Source organism: Vicugna pacos, chromosome 6 (genome assembly GCF_048564905.1).
Source record: "Vicugna pacos chromosome 6, VicPac4, whole genome shotgun sequence".
NCBI classification, from domain to species: domain Eukaryota; kingdom Metazoa; phylum Chordata; class Mammalia; order Artiodactyla; family Camelidae; genus Vicugna; species Vicugna pacos.
Window position 1 is genome coordinate 55260173 of NC_132992.1, and position 16467 is coordinate 55276639.

General features: G+C 42.1%; 1 long non-coding RNA gene and 1 pseudogene across 5 annotated transcripts in view; one reads left to right on the top strand and one right to left on the bottom strand.

Annotated features, from left to right (window-relative positions):
* LOC116280972 (uncharacterized) overlaps positions 1 to 16467 on the bottom strand; it is a 382863-nt gene that overhangs the window by 159254 nt on the left and 207142 nt on the right. The window lies entirely within an intron of this gene.
* LOC102531579 (small ribosomal subunit protein eS1 pseudogene) lies at positions 1330 to 4509 on the top strand (annotated as a pseudogene).

Here is a 16467-nt window from a genome sequence, read left to right on the forward strand (position 1 = left end):
TCAGAAAGGAATCCTACTCCCTTTAGATCCAGGCACTGTTTTTGCCTCTGTCATCAGCCCTGGACTTGCTGAACTCAATGGCTACTATGCTCTTAATGTAGGCACTGCAGACAAAAATGATGAAAAAGACAATGTCACTCTCATAGTGTGATACCTAGTGAGAAGAGACAGACTATAAACAAATAAGCAGATAAATAAAGAAGAAAATAGCAGATGGCGATAGGTGATAGTAAATTAGGGTGACTGATGGAGAGTTAGTGCTGGGCTAGGGGAACAACTTAGCTGGAAACGTTGGAGACAAGCTCATTAAAAAAGTTAATCAGTTGTGCTCTACCCTGGAATTTGACACAACATTGTAAAATGACTGTAACTCAATAAAAAAAAAGTTTAAAAAAAAGTTAATCGGTGACTTGAATGACAAAAAAAGAGTCAATCAGGTGATGATGCAGGCAAAGGGCTTCCCAGCAGAGAGAAGTGCTAGTGGAAAGGCCCTAAGATAGGAAGCAGCTTAGGGTTTCGGAACAAATGGAAGAGAGACCCACGGGGCTGCAGCTGAGTGAGCTTGCAACACGCAATGAGGCTGGAAAGTTTGTCAGAGGCCAGATCATGAGGGATCTTGTGGGCTAGGGGAACAGTGAATTCAAAATGGTCCTAGAAGGGGAGAGTACAGCTCAGTGGTAGAGCGCACGCTTAACATGCACAAGGTCCTGGGTTTGAGCCCCAGTACTTCCATCAAGAATAAACAAATAAACCTAAGTTCCTCCCCCTCAAGAAAACCAAACAAAATGGTCCAAGAATTGGATTAGGCCCTAGGATGCATTTAATTGGCCCTTCTTACTTCAGAAATGAGAAAACAGAGCCTGGAGAGGTGAGATTTTGTCACTCTGTCTCCACCAGCCAAGCTTGGTAATGCCATGGAGGGAAGTAAGACCTTCTGACCCGCAGTCTTTGTCACTTCCACCAAAAAGGCAGTACTCCTGAATACTGTTGAACATTTGAGCACTTAGTCTTTAAAATATGGCACAACTGTACTGTCTCATGGACTTGTATTCCACAACAATGAGAAAATCACAGAGGCAAAGTCAAAGCTGTAGAATAAGTTTCTATTTTCCATAGAGAGTGGAAGTTTGAACATTTACGTCTCATTAAGAATTAAATTTTATAAGGAAAAAAATTAGTTTTTTCACCAAGAGCTTACATTCAGTGGCCATACTTGCTATGAAGGATTTTCATAGCCAGGATCACACTTCAAACTTCTTGGTAAGCTCAGGTATGGCCTAGGTGAGCATCAGGGGAGGGCAGTGGAGTATTTGGGGGTATGAGGCAAACATGGATGAGAGCTGGTCAGTTATTTAAAACACTGGGCAGTGCTGTACAGTTACTGAGCATATAGAGTATGTCACTAGACTGCATGGGTCTGAATCCCAGCTCTGCCACTAACCGGCTAATCTCATCTCTGTTCCTCATTTGCTTTACCTATAAGATGGGGTGATAATACATCTTCTTCATAGGGAATTAAACTAATTAATATCTGTAAAAACACTTACATATGCATATATATGTATATATGCATGACTGGGACATTATGCTGTATACCAGAAATTGACATATTGTAGCTGACTATACTTCAATTAAAAAAACAATACACTTAGAACAATGCTTGTTGCATAATGCTTGTTACATAATAAACACTATATAAATGTTTCAAAAATTTAAAAAGACATTAAAAACGTGGAATTATCCTTCACCCACCTTGTAAAAAAGAGGGGCTTATAAGCGTCTTTGTAGACCACTTATGCATCGTCCCAATGGTGAGTGTGACTTTGACTTTCATGTTACAGACCAAATGCTACCCTGTCATTCTAGGGTTGGCACTCATTCCTACCACAGGGAAATGTGGTGTAGCTTCTACATCTAGGAGGAGTTAACATTCTACTTTACACATATTCAGAATCAGAAAATTGTACTGTAAGTTATATAAACAAAGGACATATGTGTGTACATACATCTTGGTTTTTCAAATAGCAGTGACATTGCCTAAGGGAGTAACAGCTTTCACATCTTCCTCTGTGTTGAAGAAAAGGCCTTACTGACGAGGACACAGAAATGGAGATTCATTTGGGACCAGCTGGTAGCTTCAGTTCTAAAAGGATTTGAGGCTGGCTTGATTAAGTACAAACCCACGGCAAGAGATGTGTTAAGGGAATAGAAGATGTTGTCACTGCTTTGGCCCCTCATTTATTCAGGATTTATCACCCAAAGATCTGCCACCAGCCAGATGCGAAAGGACACTCTCATTCTCTGGCCCAAGTCTCCCCGATATCATGCTTTCTTTCCTTTAGCTAACTGGTAGGTAGGCTCTGACAGATTTTTGTTTTCTCTCTCTTCTATCATCTCCCCTTTTCTCTCTGTCCTTGAATGAGAGGGTAATGGAGAAAAGTCCCACTCCTTCCTCCAGGAGATCTTGGAGGGACAGGAAGAGCATCCCGTCTCTGTCCAGGGATGAAAGTATAGATGAGGTGATGGCTTCAAATCTGAGATCACAGGGTTGGAAAGAACTCCAGAGTCCACTGGAAAACTTTCTCACTTTGAGGTTTTTACGGCACAGGTGGAAGGAGTTAATGTCTGTACTATGAACCAAGGTCAATGGAGGAGGTTGCTTATAGCTGAGGTGCCCAGCTGTGCACGTCAGTGGCCCTCCTCAGCCACCCTGAGGGCTAAGGGAATTTTCAAGAGATCTGTGATCTTGGGCCAACTCTATGCATCAATAGCTGAAGGTGAGGGAAAAGAGCACAGAGAGGACCATCTAGAAGGACTAAGATCCAGGTCTGACTGCGAATTGCCTGACGTTGGTCCACATTCTGTTGGCCGGAACTTATCACATGGACACATCTGACTGTAAGGAAGGCTGGAAACTGGGTTGTGCTATGTTTCAGGAGGAAAGGATATAGATTTGGTGAACAGTGAGTCAGTCTCTACCATAGGGAGTGTGTGACCCATGGTGCTCCTGGGACAGGGGCAGAGTTGAAACACATTTCTTAACCCAAAGCACAGTGCTCTCCTCCCCAAACCATACTCTGCCATCTCTCTCATAGGTCCCGTACCTTAAAAACACACACACACACAGCCCGCAAAAGTAGCAAAAGGGGAGCCAAAAAGAAAGTCATTGATCCATTTTCTAAGACAGATTGGTAAGAAAGCTGTGTTACTGAACCTAGTTCACTTTGCCAGACACATAGCAAGCCAAAATGCTGAGACACCAAGGTCTAAAGTAAAGAGAGGGTTTATCTGCAAGGCAGCCAGACAAATGAGGAAGAGACAGGAGAACAAATCTCAAGTCTGCCTGCGCAAAGAGGAAGGGCTAGGGGTATTTATGGGATGACGAATAAGGAAGCGGGGTGATCTGAGGTGTGGGGAGCATGGAGCATGGGGGGCATGAGGAGCATGGGGCAAGGTGACCGAAAAAGGTGCAGTAATTGTAATATGCACAGGTGTAACTAACTACAGGCCTCTGCACGTTCCAACGTGGAGGCGCTCAGCATCATCTGAGGGTGGGATTTCCGGCCCCCTGATGTCAAAGGTCACAGAGAGGACACTCATGCACGCCCAGTCAGAGGGTCGGTGGCCTTAGTCCATCTTAATCAGCTCAGCTTGAACTAGACACAGCTGACTCCAAGTGCCTGGAAAACAACTCTCCTGAACATCTTATTGTTTAGGCTACGTGCTGCTTGGAAGATGTGAAAGTCTTAAAAGGACCAAGATTAGTGAAGGCAGGTAAAATGTATTTGACTTATCATCACACAAGGGTTCAGCATCAGGTATGTTCAGTGTAAGAAGTACAAGAAACAATATTCTCAAGGGCTTAAGGAACCAAAATTGCATCTGATGGCCTCAAGTGTCATGTCTTTAAAGTGAGCCTTATTGATCTGCAGAATGATGGGAGATGCGTTTAGAAAATTCAAGATAACTACTGAAGATATTAGGGCAAAAACTTCCTGGCCAACTTCCATGGCATGGATCTTACCCATGAATAGATGTGCTCTGTGGTCAATAAATAAATAAATAAATAAGGCAGACCATGATAGAAGCTCATATTGCTGTCAAGATGGTTATTTGCTTTGTCTGTTGTGTTGGTTTTCTTAAAACAAGAAAAAGCAACAATCAGATCTGGAAGAACTCCTACACTCAGCACCTACCTACAGCTCTGCCAAATCCAGAGAAAGATAATGGAAATCATGACCCAAAAAGTACAGACAAATGACTTGAAAGAAGGGGTCTGTTAACTGATCCTCAGACAGCACTGGGAAGGATCTAGAAAAGGCTTGCCAATCAGAAACACCTCGTCATGATGTGTTCACTAGAACAGTACACACACCCCAGTTTGAACTGGGAAAACTCATGGAGCATCACTGTGAAGGCAACAGTTCTGGAAAAGCTCCTTGGGATAAGACAGGTGATGAAGTTGAATGAGCTGATGGATATAAGCCACCAGTCCAAGAATCTGCTTAAAATTCAGACTTTTAATGGTGATGAAGACAAAATCCTATTTCTGGGGAAAGGAAGGAAAGCACAGCCCATTAACTACAATCCTGGTGCAGCATCTGGTCAAATCCTACTCGCAGGAAAGGCCAGGTGCAACACGTGGGAATCCCACAAAGAAGGGTCAGCCTTGCCTCCTGATATGACAGAGAATGTCCACTGTACCATGAACCTTTTGTAAGAAAATCAGCCTCCGAATCCTCAGCCTTGCTTTTTCTCACTTTTTTGGACCTTCCCCACTTGGATGCTTCCTGAGGATGGGGGGGGGGGTTATCCCACGGTTCACTGCCAGCACCTGTCTCTTGGTTTTACCTCAACCTTTGATTCAGATGTTTTCCTTTCCTCCCCTTCTACATTTAGCCCTTTGGTCTCTGTCCCCTGAGCTGACTTTCATCATCCAATTAGAAACAACACCCTCTTCTCGCTACCAGTTTCTCTGGGAACCAGAGGGAGTAACCCCTGAGCCTCCCGCTCTCCTGGTGGGGCCAGCCGGGCTTCAAAGGGGCGGGGTGGCGGCACCACCTCCCGGCTGGGCTGCCTCTCTGTTTGAACAGCTTCCATTGCTCACTGCTGATGGGTAACTCAATGATTCATTAAACACACAAACAATGAGTGAATCTGTTCCATTAGCGAGGCCACCTGCTGATCCGACACTCTCAGCTGAACCCGGCACACATGAACAAGAGAATGCCGCCATCAGGCGAGAGCCCGTCCCTATTGGATGGCATGTGAGAGCAGGAAAAGCAGATCCTGCTCTGCTGGTGCTTTCATGCCCTGCCTTTCATCCGGTGGCAGGGCTGCAAGAATCTACCGTGAGTACAATGCACCTCTCCATAATCAACTGGAGAACTCCAAGAGCTCGGTCATTATCGCCCCCCAAGACTTGGGGAGTTAGACAAAGAGGAGACTGGGAATATCCTGTATCCTTTTGCCTGCAGATGCCAGGGCGACTGAATTAACCAAGTACTACACAAAAACAAACACAAAACACCGAAACAAAGCAGAGCCAACTATCCGCAAAAGCAATCCAATTGAGAAGGCTGTCATCCTCTCTCCCCTAAACAGTACAGTCTTGGCTCCTCAGCCTCCAGTTCCTGCAGCTGCTCCAGGCCTTCAGGAGCTGGTCCACCAGTGTTCACCAGCTCAGTATAAATCAGGACGACTAAAAGTCTTACAAAGCTGAATGAGTTAAGCTCCTCATGAAGGCTTCACCGTCAAGAAAAGTTGGTATCTTATTGTTTTCAAACATAGCATTTTCTCCTATGTATAACTAACTCCTCTTATTACTATAATAAAGAGGGAAACTTTCACAAGGTCAGCGGTGTTTGTTTGGAGCCTGAAAGCTGTATCATGCCAGAAGTAGGGAAACATATAATCTTTTCTGAACTGAGAATTAAATTGCTTCTTTTGGGTGAATTTAGTTTTTGAATGTCATAGTCATTAATTTTGGACTGCATACTTCACAATTGTTAGGTTTAAATTTCTCTATAGTGACACTGATGAAAATATTTGATTGCATAGCTCAGTTTTTATGTTTATGATAGGTTTATTCTAGTGTATCAGTAAGAACTTTGTTGTTCATTGGTTTTCATAAGAAAATGTTAAGATGAAGAAGGAAAATGGCTCTTCAAAGCAAATTCCAGTTCCTATTAGTTTATCATGTAATTAAAAAAACCACTTTAATTACCATAACAGATTTCAGAGATTACTATTGCCAGTGGCTGTTTTACTTTCATTTTTGTAGCCCTGGAAATGATGGAACTCCAGGTGAGGAATTCAATGTGTGCCTCTTTCATGAGTATTATTTTGCTTTTAGAGGATGTGCTTGAAGCTACAAACATTCAGAATAAACAAGGTAAACAGATTAAGGCAGGTAGGTCCCACCACTTGGGTTCCCTAGGCAGGTGTGAGCACATCTCCCTCATCCAGCACATAAAAGGACCACGTGCATTTTCAAAGGGCTTTCTGCAATCCCGGTCTTTTGACAACCACCACTACGATTTGATTGCCAAATGCAGGTGGTTATGCAGAGGCCCGGCTGTGCAATCAAAAGAATGCTCAGATTCTTCTGTGCAAAAAAAAGGAACAAGAAGTGAGTTTTAGAAAAGACTAAACAGGTGATAGCCACATACAAACTAACCAGAAGGAAAGCTCATAGCTCTCTCATGTGATTAGACCAGCACCATCCAGTAGAGCTTTCTGAAGCGATGCAGGTGTGCTGTACCTGTGCTGTCCAATGTGATAGCCACCAGCCACATGTGGCTACTGAGCACTTGAAAGGTGGCTAATGTGACTGTGAAACTAAATTTCAATCTTAGTTAATTTAAATATAAATAGGCACATGTATTCAGTGGTTACTGTGCTGGGCCAAAAAGGATTGTATTGTACATCAGTGAGGAGCGTAGACCAGGCTGGTCTTCATTGCAATATCCCTAATCCCTGGGATGGTTTCCTACCTTCACTGTAAGCACTCGACAAATATTTTTTACATTAAAGCCTAAGTCTGATCATGGTCCATCCTCCCCTAGTATTCCTTAGTGCTTCTCTAGCTCCTAGCAGGCCCTCCACTCCATCTATATACAATTTTCTAATCCATCCTTTGACTGGCCCTTATTTTCCTGTCTCTCTGTTTTTGTGCAATTCCCTCTGCCTGGAATACTGTTCTTCCCACTTGCCCACCTCGACAGACCTCTGCTTATCTTTCATGATCAGAAATATAACTTTCTTTGTAAAGTCTTTGCCAACTTCCCCAAACTGAGTTAATCACTCTCTTCTCTGGGTTCCCATAGCGGTGTAGTGTAAATATCAAAGCAGGGGTGTCTTAGGGCAGATTCTCAGATCTATGTGCAAATATTTGTAAGGAAATTCCCAAGGGAAACTAGAAAAGTAGTGGGTGGGGGGCAGAGGGCAGGGAGGGGAGGAAGCCCAGTGAGTGTGCGATCACAGAGTCCCACAGAGGGTGGTTTTCACCCGATCTGCAGGCAAACTTATTAACTCTATAAATCAAGCCTCAGAGTTGTCCTGAATGAAGGCCAAGAAACTAAGAGTTTTTCAGACTCTCACATCCATCAGTACTGGTTAAGGACTGCCCTGCAGGACTGTGCACTCCCAGGCACTTTGGTCTCTCCATTTGTGTGTGCAAAGAAGATTCAAAGGATAGTTCTCCAAGAAAGAGGACAGGTTCTGGATGTGGGAAGTGAAGCCATTAGACATTAGACATTATCCACAGCCAGAACCTGTCCTCTTTCTTGGAGAACTGAAGCTCAGTTTTCGAATCTATCAAATAAAAATAATAATTTCTACCAGAAGGCTGATTTAAAAGGAACTTGAAAGTTGAGGAGACAATATTGGGATAGAACTGAGTCTATCTGGTTGCAAACTCAGATATCCCTTTTCCTAGAGAGGTGACAACTGTTTTCAGTCTCAGTTTCCTCCTCTGTAAAATTTAGAAAATAACTATGTAGTGCTCAGGTTTAAGATGAAGTTTAAACAGGATAATGTGTGCAAAGTATTTAGCATAGTGTAGGGTAACTGCAAAAGTTTTAAACGTTATAATGCAGCATTTCATTACCATTGCATATCTGACTCCTCCACTATAGCCATGAGATTCTCTAGGGCAGTAACCTGCCTCAGTGGTCTTTAAATCACTTGAACTTAAGCCAATGCCTGACCTTGAGTAGATGTCAAATCAATATTTCTTGAGTAAATAAGTGATACTCACTTCTGAACTTTAATCTCTCTTACCATCTTTGATGATACATTGAAATCCTCAATTCATGTGTCTATTTTGCCCAGTAGACCACATGGGTAAGGTTTCCTATTCTTTTTTGATTCCCTGAAATACAGCATAACCTGGTACATGACTGTTGCTAACTCATTGTTGAACTGACGTGTTGGGTTAGGGTTCAGAATGCTCTAAGGGTAAGACCATTATAACTTGAAGAGTTGTTTTCTCCACGTCAGAGTTTGCAGACAGTGATCTCAGGTGACTTATGGTTCAGAACAGGAAAACAGAAACTCCTCTAAGTTTTCGAGCAGAATATGATTTAATAGAGGGAGTTAGGTGATCTAGCAGGCAGAATTTCTAAAATGATCCCCCAAGGTTGTTCCCCGGCTAATTCCAGAAGCTCTGAATATGCTCTGATATCATTCCTGGGATTCTGCTATGTTATATGGCACAGCTTATCTTAAGAGAGATTACCTGAGTGGCATGATCTAATCACAAGAGCCCTTAAAAGTAGGGGGTGTTCTCAGCCAAGAGCAGAAAAGAGAGTCAAAGTGTAAGGGCATTCAACATGAAGGATCCTGTCACTGGCTGCAACATTGTAAGAGAAAGTTGACATGCCGTTGCTAGTTTGCAGTTGGAGGAAGCCACATGAGGAGGAATGTGGGTGGCTTGAAGGAGCTGGAGAGACCTCTGGCTGACAGCCAGCAGGGCTCTGGGGACTTCAGTCCTAAAACCACAGATATGAATTCTACCAACATACTGAATGAGCTTGGGAGTAGATTCTTTCCAGAGCCTCCAGATAAGATCCCAACCTGGCTAACATCTTGGGTTCAGCCTTGTGAGACCCTGAGCATAGAACCCAATATAGCCTGGACTTGGGGCGGCCAGAACTGTGAGGTGATAAAGGGGTGTTGTTTTAAGCTGCTAAATTTGGGGTAATCTGCTGCTCCGTAACAGAAGATGAATGCGGTGCTTACTAGATTGTGGAAAAGCCTGGGGTCAAGAAAGTCAGGTGGTCTACTCCCAGCTTTCAGGTGATACCAGCACAGGCTGCCGCCTGAGATCAGGAATCTGCAGGAAATGCCACCTGACCCACAGCCCTGAAGCTGGGGCCTGGCAGTGAAGGGGACCAGCCAACTGCCTTACTGGTCACACCTACTGGAGCTCACGCTCAGTCTCCCCCACACCCTGCCACTGCTGACAGAGGAAGAGGGACCACTTGCTCTCTCCCACCTTACAAACATCCCACAAATGAATTTATTGTTAAACATGTCCTATCCAGAAACCTGCTGGGAAGGAAATCTGGGATACATAATTCCCAAGTGTCTAGCACCTGAGAGAAAGGGGAACTTACAGGAAGGGGGTGGGCACAATGCTAACTGAAATGAATGGTACCCAATATGGCTCCTCAACTTTCAAGTTCCTTTTAAATCTGCCTTCTGGTAGAAATTATTATTTTTATTTGATAGGTTCAAAAACTGAGCTAACTGAGTTGGGTTAAATATCTTGCCTAAAAATCTCTTAAGTAGGAAGTAGCAAAACCAAGATTAGAACCCAGATCTGTTTCTTCCCAACCAACCCTATATTCTTCAGCTTCCGCAGCTGATGCAGGCCTTTAAGATGGAATTTGTATGACTGTCTGACAGCTGGGCCCTCTGGGTTCAACTAAGGTGGCAGAGAAGTGGTAGCAATTTCATCTTCTTAAAAAGACTTCCCTCGGATCCCAGGAAGGGGCTGCTGTGAGTCTCCTGTTGGAGGCCTCTCCTCTCCCCTTCTCTTATCCATGCTTCCTCCTTGGCCCGCAGGCTCTGACTTTGGACACAGCCCTTGCAATGTGTGCTCTGATTTCTGGGTTTATTTGGGGGCATTCCCTGCTGTCCTTCTATCTTGTGAGTGCACAGGGTCTCTCTGCCTTTCCCCCACTGGGGGCTGGAGCTGGACTGAGGAGCAGTGTCAGGAGGAACGTCCCCCGAAGAGAAGGGTCACGGAGCATTTCCCCCAGACAGCTCTATCTTCACTGCATACCAATCCAATTACAAACCAATTGGCCCACAGGCTCAAGCGTGAGAGCAATCTGGCCTTCTCTCTTCTCTTCTCTTGCTGACAGTTTTAAGCCTGCTTTCTTTAAAAACCCAACTCTGCAAGGTTTTAGCACCCAAACACAGGAGAGGTGGGATGCAATTATCCCAAATCCTGGGGTGCAGGGACGCTCAGAGGAGAAGCTCTGCATAGTATTTTTCAGGAAAAAAAAATGAAAGAAAGAAACAGGTTCTCTCTGATTTCTGGTGACTGCAGGTTCGAGGCTGGGGGCTGGTCTTTCCAGATCTGACCCCACCAGCTCCCTGGGTTTCCTCCCCTCACTGGTTGCCCTTTTCTCTCCTGGACTTTTCCTCAATGGCGAGGAATTCACTCCTAGGTTTCCTGAGGGAAGAAGGAATGCTTCAACCGTCTTAAGCATGCCTTAAAAAGACATATTTTTCTAAACATATGCTCATAGTTGGTTACAGCTGAACTCAAATAAAGCAGGGCATCTGTGTCAGAGGTAAGTGCACAGCCCACCTATTTAGAAAGTCTAGGATCAGCCAGGCTCTCTTCACTCAGGGATCCCCGGGGAAACTGTCAGGCGAGAAACACGTGAAAAATGCGCTCCTTCTGTCTGGTTAAAAGCCTGTTTAAAAACACTTTAAGTTGAAAACCCAACTTCACTGGAAAGAAAAGCATATATAAAGTAAGGGTGTATACACATAGTCGGTTTTTTTGATGAAAAGGTCCTGAAATGGTACTATTCTGGGTCACACAATGATGTTGCTTAAATACAGGTTGCTCCATTTGCTTCTCCTTCCATTCCCTTGTCTCTTTGGGAAGGATCACTTGTCACTTTCTTTCATTACACCACTCTCTTCTCACATGAGGACTGCATGGTATTTCTGGGAAAAATCCCGTTCCCTCGAGCTGAGGTGCCCAGCTGGCAGGGAGCCAGAGACAATGCCCCCATCGCTCCCATCAGGGGAGTCTCTTCCACACCACTCTTCTTCTCACAAAGAAGTCTCAGGTGATTTCCAGGGTGATCTAGAGGGATGCTCAAAAAGACATGAGTCAAAGGATGCATCTAGAGATGAGCCTGTTCTCTGCCAGGTACTAGGGGGATACATAGGCAAACTGGGTAGGCACATTCTCTGTTCCCGTGGGGGAAACAAACAAGTACAGGGGATAACCAGTGAGAGCAGTGCTGTGATGGGGAAAGGGACATCATGAGAGGACAGAAAAGGGGTATGGAACCCTGACATGGCAGGAAGACTTCACAGATGAGACGGCAATTGGGCCAAAGAACGTTAATGACATTGCAGAGTTTCTGTGATGTGGTCTCAGAAACAGACTTACATAGGGGCTAGAGGTGTGTGTTACTGAGGGACACTGGTTGGGGGAGTACCTCTATTAGATCCACTTGGCTGGACTGCAACAGGACCCTGGCTGGGCCGATGGATTCTGCAGCTGTACTTTGATGGCTTTTGATTTCTCCATCACTAAGTCAGTCAACGAGCCAGAGCTCCTCCTTCTGTATTTCCTGACTCTCTTAAACAACAGCTGTGTAACTCCATGCCTCTTGAAGGGGAAATGTTGAAAAGTAGATAGGAATCCCAAGAGAAATGGGCAGAGGGGAGTCGGAGGCAAGGCTGACTCTTCCCTCAGCTCTGTTATATATGGCACCTGCCTCACCTCATCTGAGCTCTTGGCCCTCAGGTCACGATGAAAAGGAAGATGCTGGGATCATCCTGTCAAACTGTCATATTTGGGGGTGAATGAAATATCCACGAGGGATTCTCCAAGAAGCCAGAATACTCATATTTACTTTCGACCAGGGAGAATTTGAACCTATGTCTCCAGATTTGAAAGTCTAGGATATTAATTCTTTGTGTCATCTGGTCCTTCTCTTTGATATTTTAAAAATAGGCTAGAAACAGAATTGTGAATCCATGCTTTAAAGTGCTACTCTTAGATTCTGGGAAAGAATGTAACTCTGAGTTTATCTTGTTTATCCAACTAGTCTCTAGTCACTTGTGTAACATGATATTTCATCCACTGGATGCTCTAAGCCAATTTCCAGCACAAGGTTTCCATTTTGCTATAATCATCCATGAAAGAAAAGAATGTGGGAATGTCTGTCTTGCCATTTTCAAGGACTGTGGTGGCACCAGTAGCTGGCTGCTTCTAGTCTTTGCTGCAGCCATTTGAGAATGTAAGATTCTCTAAGAATCCTAGAATTTTGGAACTAGAAAGAAAAATCAGCAGTATGTAACAAGAACCATAAAAATGTTCATACCCTTTGTTCCGGTCAATCCACTCCAATGAATTTCAAAGAAATGTCACTCAACCGACCCACAAATATACATTAACAAAGATGTTCACTGTAGTATTTTTTTTTTTTTTGGTAAGAGTTAAAAAAAAGAGAAACCACCAATATGTCAAACGTTATGCATCATGTTTTGAAAGCTGGGATACATTAACTTGAAGGAATATTATGCAGTCCTAAAATAATCATGAAATCTACAATTATGAAAGCTATCATTCACAAATGTTGATGGAATGCCTACCACATGCCTCTACCCTGATACAATAAAAGAATATGACTTCAAATTTATGCACCCTCTGATGTTAGTTATGTGAAAGATGCATGCCTATGGAAGCAAATTTGCAGAAACATTATTAGTTGGCAGGGTAATGAATAATTCATAAGCATTTTGGAAAAAATTTGTTACTTTGTCTTATGTCAATTAATATATGTGAAAATTGTGATAGGACTACAGAAAAAGGTACTGCTAGCTCTGGGGAAGACTTCTGAGAATACAAGAGTGACCATCCACTCATTCTTGGTTCATATATTTACTGAACAACTACCACATGCTAAAAAATACAGCAGTGCTAAGACAGAGACAATCTTCACAATTGTTAGATCTGTGTTTTAATTTTCTATTTAATGAATACTTGAGTTTAAAAAGTCACCTTTCTATTCTATCTATGCTATTCTAATTTCCCTCTTTCCTATCTTTTTCCTCCAAAAACAATTTCTAACTGAAATTGTACCTTGAGAGACAGTAATTTGCCTGAGGCCACACAGCTTACTTGTAGCAAACCTGGTATTTGAATCCGACTCTCAGTTTATCTGCAGCCTCATATTTTCTCATGATCCTCTCATCTCTTTTAGAAATAAGTTGTTAGAACAACAGTGGAGGATCAGACAAGCCCTACTTAGAGCCACGTTTTAATGATATTGGACGGGAAGTGAGAATGAGTGCCTCTCAAGCTCTACTGTACATGGAAATCACCTGAGGGTCTTGTCTAAGTGCAGATGTTGATTCTGGAGTCTGGAGTGGCCTTGAGAGGCTCCATTCCTCACCAGCTCCCAGGTGAGTTCTTGAGTAGCAAGGATCTAAAGGATGGAAGCTGTCTAAGTAAGAAGAGATTCAAGTTTAATGTGTAGCCAGTGCTCTTTCTAGTTTTACCACCAGGGAAGTAAAGATGTCAATTATTTACAAAGTCTCCTTTTCCATCACTTACAGCTGATGGGCTTTCCCTTCCCCTCTTAGCTCACAATATGACCACGAAAGGCAGGAAAATATTCTAGGACTGTACCCCTAAGAGATAATTGAATGAAAGTGTGCAGCTGGTTCATCTGATTCCCAAGCCCTTGCTCTGAAAGGACACTATGCTGCGCAGCCCCCACCCTGTGTGCCCTGCCCTGTTTCAAGGGATACATGGCCAGATTTTTGGAGTCAAGACCAAGTCTGGGCTAAAACTCAACTAAGCACTTAATACTAGGGGCAAGTTGCCTCAACTGTTTGCATTTCTATTTCTTCATCTATAAATGTGGATAATAATAACATAAATCTCATTGGATAGTTGTGTAGATTAAATGGAGAATGTACACAAGTCACCTCAGTGTCTTTCTTGCAGCAAGTGCTCAATGAAAGTAGATACGATTATTGAGGTTAGTCGAGTGTGAATCTCACTCTGCACTCCTACCCTAGAGGAGTTCATGTGAGCCTGGCGCTTCAGGCAGGCAGACAGCTTATTAAATAACTATATTTCTTTTAAATCTCATATTTAATTGAACATGCCCTAAATATAAATAATGAATAGAATGCTAAAGAAACAACAAAATATAAAAATAAATATGTACATAGATGGATATATGCATATTTGTATGAACATACAGATATATGCAAATAATATTTTAATCATTGATGAAAATATTCACACAATAACTGCATATGGACAAATTGTAAATCAGAGAAATAAGTATATAAAGTTTAAATAAAATAAAGCTATAGTGAAAATGTTAACATATTCAAATGTAAATATGTAAATAATTTAAATGTAAATATTTAAATAATATACTAATCTCATTTAAATAAATATTATATATCATTTTTATAGGTGCTATACATATACATATAGGAATGGAGCAGTTGATAATGCGCAAGTGTTTTTGAACACTATGAGAATACAGAAGATGGTATGACTCTTTCTGGAATGATGGAAGAGAACGTCCCCCTCCATGAATACTTTATTGGAGTACTTATTTATTGAAATTGTATATAAGTTTATCTCCCCTCAATAGACTGTAAGATCCTTAAAGGTGAAAAAAAATTCCTTTTGTCCAAATCTTTAGCATTTAGCACAAGTAACACAAAAATATTTGGTTTATTAGTGAATGAGTGAAATCTGAAAGACTATATGGTGACATGTCCTCTCCTCAAGGAAATAACAGAGTAATGGAGATGAATTTAGCTCTCTGTTTACTATTCCATGAAAGCCTCTTTTAATAATTAGTATATAAACTCTATGTGAATGTGGTACATAGTATCTCTATAGCTGATTACATTTTATCTATTTTTTAATTGAAGTATAGTAAGTTAGAATGTGTCAGTCTCTAGTGTACAGCATAATGTCCCAGCCATACATATACATACATATATTCATTTTCATATTCTTTTTCATTAAAGGTTATTATAAGATACTGAATATAGTTCGTTGTGCTATACAGAAGAAACTTTTTTTTTATCTATTTGTACATAGTAGTTAATATTTGCAAATCTTGAACTCCCAAATTTATTCCTTCCCACTGCTTTTCCCCTGCCAGTAACCATAAGATTGTTTACTATGTCTGTGAGTCTTTTTCTGTTTTGTAGATAAGTTCATTGATGTCTTGTTTTTTCTTTTTTTAGATTCCACATATGAATGATATCATATGGTATTTTTCTTTCTCTTTCTGGCTTACTTCACTTAGAATAACGACCTCCAGGTCCATCCGTGTAGCTGCAAATGGCATTATTTTATTCTTTTTCATGGCTGAGTAGTATTCCACTGTATAAATATATCACAGCTTCTTTATCCAGTCCTCTGTTGATGGACAGTTAGGCTGTTTCCATGTCTTGGCTATTGTAAATAGTGCTGCTATGAACACTGGGGTGCATCTATCTTTCTGATTTAAAGTTTCCTCTGGATACATGCCCAAGAGTGGGACTGCTGGATCATATAGTGAGTCTATTTTTGTTTTTTTGAGGAATCTCCATACTGTTTTCTGTAATAATTGCACCAAGAGAGAACTTCTGAGCTGAATTTTGAAGGATTTGTTTGAGGTTGGGAAACAGCATTTTGGACTGAGGGTTTGGGGTGAAGAGGGCAGTAGGCAAAAGGCTATAATAAAGATTGGTGCTTCTGTAAAGAGTCCCTAAATCGTGCCCTTTATCAGTAGGAAGGTAGTTCTGAGGATACCAGACATGTGATGACGTGTATTTCAGCATGTTAGTCTGTAGGGTGGACACCTTGGTTAGAACTCCTTGGGTCCGCTTTCTGCTTCCTTCAGGAGTCTAAGCATCATCAAACCTTGCAGTGGTCTTTCAAAACGACCCCAGACACTGAAAAGGAAAGGGGGAAGTAATTTTTCTTTCTAATATTTTCTAATCAGCATGGCCGTGCATACTAAAATTTCACATTCAGTGGTAAGGTTTGAGGCATTTTCCCTGAAGAGGAAAGAAAAATTATTGATGAAAAAGGTACAAAAGGGAGAAAAAAAAATCAAAGATGGAAAAACAAAGAGGTGAACAGAAAGAAATGCCTTACTCATGTTTCTATTCTTAAGTACTAATTTCTTATCCTTAGAGACCGTTCTCCTTATCCTGACCTTGAAGAGAATAAAC